Source organism: Lepisma saccharinum, unplaced genomic scaffold (genome assembly GCF_977018435.1).
Source record: "Lepisma saccharinum unplaced genomic scaffold, izLepSacc3.1 HAP1_SCAFFOLD_217, whole genome shotgun sequence".
In the NCBI taxonomy this organism is placed as follows: Eukaryota; Metazoa; Arthropoda; class Insecta; order Zygentoma; family Lepismatidae; genus Lepisma; species Lepisma saccharinum.
The window spans coordinates 305,089-311,163 of record NW_028143000.1 but is presented as its reverse complement, the minus strand read 5'-3'; the positions used below and the strand labels follow the sequence as shown (position 1 = coordinate 311,163).

At 35.0% G+C, this 6,075-nt stretch overlaps 1 long non-coding RNA gene across 1 annotated transcript; it reads right to left on the bottom strand.

The window, feature by feature from the left end:
- Positions 1–628: 628 nt before the first annotated feature.
- Positions 629–4,997, bottom strand: LOC145982516 (uncharacterized). Its single transcript, XR_014441068.1, has 3 exons — positions 4,817–4,997; positions 3,684–3,838; positions 629–1,568 (listed from the first exon to the last, which is right to left on the bottom strand). It is a non-coding gene; the product is annotated as an uncharacterized LOC145982516 (long non-coding RNA).
- Between the last annotated feature and the right edge of the window lie 1,078 nt (positions 4,998–6,075).

Genomic DNA, 6,075 nt, shown 5'->3' with positions numbered 1-6,075 from the left:
ATGAACAGCAGTTCCGAACATGGCCTGCTGAATCAAATAAGAAATGAGAAAACCTGGGTAGTGTGTTTGATTCTCATGGCTAATTGTTGTGCTTTTCTTGATAACTTGCCTCTCATAATAGGTAATCAGTAATATTGCACTCAAGCATATAATTTTTTTAATATAATAAAAAAAATAAACATATATAAGTGATATACATTAGGCACTACATATTTATAAACTACTTTCAATATCATTAATGTAAAAAGATATTTAAAAAATGACAAAAAAAACAATAAAATTCATATGTGAGCGGCATGTTCATGGTACACCAACCACGTTACTTCTTTAAACCATGAAAAATTTCATACCCGGTGGAGGCACACACTGGTTCGGATCTCACTTTAAACCATAGGTCCAGTCCATATTAGCCTTTCTGTGCATAAAGTGGACTCAAAACAATTCAACCAAAGCTCTCGGTATCTGCTAATATAGGCATTTATTGGTAAAATTAGATATTTTTACCAATCCAACATCTCTACAAATAGTCTGTAATTTACTGCAAAATTCCGACATATTATTTTTGTGAACCTATATAAATTAATACATCCTGCTTTTGTATAAAAGCACTTTATTCATATCCACAAAATTGTACAAACAAAAATTTGTTCGAGCATAACACACTTCAACAATTTTGTCTGTGTTATATAACCTGGTATAGCACTGCCAAGTATGCACATGTATTGTTGAGATCAGAATACTATATTTTCTGTGAGCAAACATATTCTATCACTAATTTGACATGTTTTCCGAGATTCGCCAGTTTCCAAGTGCATAGCATCTCGGTACCTGTTACTTATTTTTTACCTCTTGATAATTGTATTTGAAGCTCGGCACAACACAGCCCAACACTGAAAAATGTTGGAACTCTTATCTGCAAGTATAAGGTCAACTGGTAGATTTTGCCACTGTGTTCTGTAATGAAAGTTATTACACACACCTTGAGGGTATATACAGATCAAATACTTAACTGTATTTTGTTTACAATTAGACCAGGTCATTGCTCTTATAATCAAGCATGGTGGCATGTTAATAAATAATTTGAAGCAATCTATAATTACAGAAACTCTCGCACCACAATTTGCCCTGAAAAGGTATTGTTTCATGTAACAATGTTCTTTCTGCCCATAGTATGCAATTTAAAATCATACATGTATGATATTTGACCACTTGTCTACTATTCAGGATGCTGTCACTTTTCACACATATCAATATGCCAGATCCTGCAGTGGAGAGTTCATTTTTTAATTATTTTTTTTTGTAGAAACACCATCTCCTCAAATATTGAAAGTTAATTATTCAAGGAACAACTCCTATGTGCATCTAACACATTGAAAACAGCCATTAAAATGGTTAACTTGCTGGGACCATTGTAAAACTGCACCCTTTCTTCACCCTCATTAAAGTCTTCAGCAAACTTTGCCTTTGACACTTGAACTCCTTTGCAAGTTCCTGTGATCTTAAATCACATTGTCAATATACACTGTATTCCATTGTCATGGGTGTCTGCCATGCAGTGAGTTCATTTCCTAAAGAAAAGAAGAGCATAAATAGTACACGTATCACGAAGAGAAAATGCAAAATAATAAAATAAAATGTATGATAAATACAGAAAAATTAGTACACACTTTATCTACGAAATGTTTTTTCCCCTTCTTTCTTCTATTAATTTCAGTGGCTACTACCACCATCCTCATTGGAACTTGTACTGTTGCTTGACATGCTTCCAACGAAGATGGCCACTGAAATTAATAGAACAGAGAAGAAAAAAGTTTTGCTGATAAAGTGAGTACTAGTTTCTCTATATTTATCTACTACCGCGTCTCTCTTTTCCTAATTATGAACAAAGTATATGGTTTTGATGGACCAATGTGATAATATGCCCATATTTGATGCTACTGATGCTGAACCAGTGATGATAAAAATAGATAGTGCACACATAAGTGCGAAAAAATTTTAACTTTCCCATTTATCTTTGGATTTTTCATATTTTACACAGATTTATTTTAAAAATATATATATATATACAGGTCGATGCAAGCAGCATGTGAAATTCCAACATGGCAATGTAAAAATATGTCTTATTACGTGTTCAACACTGGTGGTTGCATGGAAAAAATACTCATCATTGCTCACGCAGATAACTGTCATGATCCATAGAATATTACAGTTTTTACCCATTATTTGTCTAAATTGATCTGGTTTTATAGCAATAATGTCCATTCAAAAGGCATTCTGGTTCCATTAGCAAAATGTTATTTCACTCAATATGTCACAGAGGAAAGGAAATTCTAAATCTAATAAATTACATTTAAATATGGTGAAACCAACAAAAATTACAACTTATGTTGTCACATTTATTATTCAGTTTCCCCACAATGCTTCTGGTGGTGTGAACATACATTTATGCATTTATAATAGATTTTAGAAACTAGTAATTGTATATATAGAAACACTTTGTGTCTAAAAACACTTCCGTCAAGTTGCATGGATCCTTATTGTGCTCCACTGTAGTGTGAGCTCTATAACAAGTGAAAAGAATTTGTGTGTGATTCTGTAACAGAACAAGAAGTCTTCTAAATACATGAAACTTGACATTATAATATATGTAACTATTATTGGCATATTAGTTCTTAAATTGCAGTTTCATGCAAAAAAAAAAAATATGGATGATATTGTTAAGACAAGGGGAGTTTATGTGCATGAAGTTCATGTGAACATAACATCTTAGGTTTGCACATAATTTGAGGACCTACAAGAAAAGTTAAATATTCAAAACTCTTCCAGAGAAGGGCCATTTTCTAAATACTTTCTAAATGATTGTCATGCATTTCATCTCTGATTGTAGTAACTCAGCAAGAAACGTATATTTAGAAGCATATTTTAATAGCAGCAAGTATTGCCAGAATCATCAGTTATGAAGATACAAAATCTCATCAGTGTTTATTCACTAAGTTGTTATGTACCTGTATTAACATTAGTTCAGTCTTATAGCCATGGCGATAGAAGAAAGGAACTCTCGGTATCTTCCAGTCAACTATGTTTTTAACTGCTTGAAATAAGTTCAGGCATTGCCATTAATTTATCTCTAGTTTATTTCTTTTCAGTTTTTAAAAGTCCCACTTTTATGCACAGATAGGTTAATTGGGACTGGATCAGTTTAAATGGAATCTGAAACACTTATGTGCATCCACCAGGTATCAAGCCTGCGATGGTTTAATTACAAGGTGACGACGTTACCGATATGGCATCGGGGAGGCTGGTATGGGTTTTAGTAATGACGACAAGGAAGTTTTGTTAAAAGGTGCATGTGTCAGATACAGAGGAATACATTGATGTTTCAGAGCATGTGATGGGGATCGTAGACTATGTTTTGATGCATAATGAAAGATAATAGTAAAAAGCAGGAGGCTGAATAGTCTCTAAAACTGTATTTGAAAGATAATATTATTACGATTACTAACTTTGATTAAATAAATATTTAATGTTGATTTCATTGTAAGACTTAATTTTCACAGAAAAATTACATATTCCCTTCCATGGTTAGGTCATGTGAGTATCTGTTACAAAAGTTGGTGTGAGTGAATTAAGTTTATACAACATGTCAATGCGTAAATGAAAGTAGTGTGATGTATTTTCCTTACCTTTCTCTTGGTGATATTTGAATATCTTCTGTGCAACTTTAGAACCACTGTTGGCATTTGCCTCACATACCTCTGGTTCCTTGCTAAATTTTTTTTATAACCAACAAAGGGAGCCCAATATGGATTAGTCTCATCCATGTGGTATGCTGGTTTCCCTGAAACAGGCAGAATATGCATTATTACCAACATTTACCTTCTGTTTGTTAAAAGAAAAAAATCAATAGAAGCACTTTCCATACATAAGCTCACTGCAGCAAGAGTGCACAAATTTCGGAAACAGCTTACTATCCCGTAAAAATTTACTATCCTTCGGACACCTCTAATTTTTTCGTTTCGTCAATTTTTGACATTCGTACTTACTGCTTCGCGGAACATTCCTGAAGGTATATCAACGTTGTTTTGATGAAATTTGAACTATGTTTCCTAACCTAACAGAACTAACCTAACCACGCGCCAATGGTTCGCAATTATTTCCAATTTCTAGATCCTGATACTAACACGACACCAAATTTTAATTATGTATCCTAACCTAACAGAACTAACCTATCCACGTGCCAATGGTTCGTAGGGCTAGCTATTCTCCGTCGGAGAATTAATTTTCAACGAACAACATGAATTTCAGCTATGAAACATTCCCACATCAAACAAAACACTTTCCCGATGTTCGACAATGCTACAAGAACTTATTACAGTAAGTAGTTTCCTCTGTAAAAATAAATAAATGTGTCCGACGGATAGTAAACTAGTACCATGACCTTCAAAGTGCTTCAGTATTTCCATGTTTGTTTTCGCTTTTCTACCTTTTGGATCTATTCTGACAAAATAAATTGCGAACTTATGATATATATGGTGTGACAATCATACATCCATCCACCTTACCCGTTAAAATGCTCTATATTTTTACGACAAAAACCTATTGTATTTTTTAAATATTTTTTTTTTATTTACACTTTGACAAATAAGTCTTCAAAGTCAAGCATGTGTACGCGCAAACCAATATTTTAATAAAAAATCGAAGAAAATAAACATTGTGCATAGACTAACTACGACATATTTACGTCGCTGGATGCTGATTACAGCTTTTTTAAAAAAATGCAAGCTTATAATAATAATACAAATCGTAACATACTCACCCTAAGATGGACTGGAATGGTCGTATTCTACTTCATCCGCTATTATCCTTGCCTCAAGCACAAACAGCAACTTATATATGCATAGATGGTCGACAATTATGGTAACCGACTCGACAGAACGAGTGGATACGGTAGGGTACCTGCTGCCGAGTGCTAGCGAACGAACCGACTCTCAAGCCAGCGACCGAACGGATTTCAAGAATCGAGCACAAACCATGTCGTTCGCCGCGCGACCGACTTGGCTCGGCAATCCAAGAGCCAGCTACCGTAACGAGTTTCAAGAATAGGCTCCCAGGACCGAATAACAATTACAAGAGTCAGAACGAGTTTACGCCATAGATTGAGCTGATGCACTCGTATCCGGACTGAGATTTTCTGTGTCTTCTACAGATGACTGCAATCATAGCAGCTTCGTCGACGGACAATATTTTCCAAATAACTGCCCTAAATCAAGAAATGTTCCAAAAAATAGTGGGACATTAAGTGAGATATAATATGTGCCCCTTACAACTACATCCATGCAATGCTGTAATGCACTTTACTTTACCCTTGCATGTTTCACATTCATATTATTTATTAGTATTTCTTGTGTTAAGAACTCTACACCTTTCCAACGACATTAAAGTCTAAAGTCTTAAAATACCACCATAAAATAGAGATTGTTCATTGTATGCTGGTAGGCTTGTGGCACTACGTCGCTGTGTATTAGTAGCGACATGTTTTGTGCTGCCATTGGTTGAAAATGTTCCGTGTGTACGTTGACCCAAACTGTCTCTTTCAAGGTTAGTTGGTAAAACTACACACAATAATAAAACTAGACCGTATATAATTGAGACAGTTAGCTTCTTGTGCTTTTGTATTTGAGTCAGTATGTTCTGCCAAGACGATACCGTCTACTTTTTATAAGTAATTAATTGAAAGCATTTCTTGTGACTAAGAAATGTCTCCCTATGTTGCTAATATCGGACTCTTGAGATAACAGTGCAGAATAATGGTGTGTTCGTCTCTACCTCACTTTGGTGAAGCCACTTGTTTTATTGCGACATGTTATGAGAGTTTTTTAGTCGACATTCCAAAAAAATGTAACGCAACATCAGTTTAGGGTTGTGCTGTCACGGACACTTCTGGGTAGTAATGATTCCGTTGAAAGTTAATAGTGTTGCTACAACACAGAAGTACAAGACTCTCACGACAGCCTGGGCTCCTCTGTCCGCGCATGCGCTAGCGTCAGCTGTTGAGTGGGAGGTTCGATTGAGAGC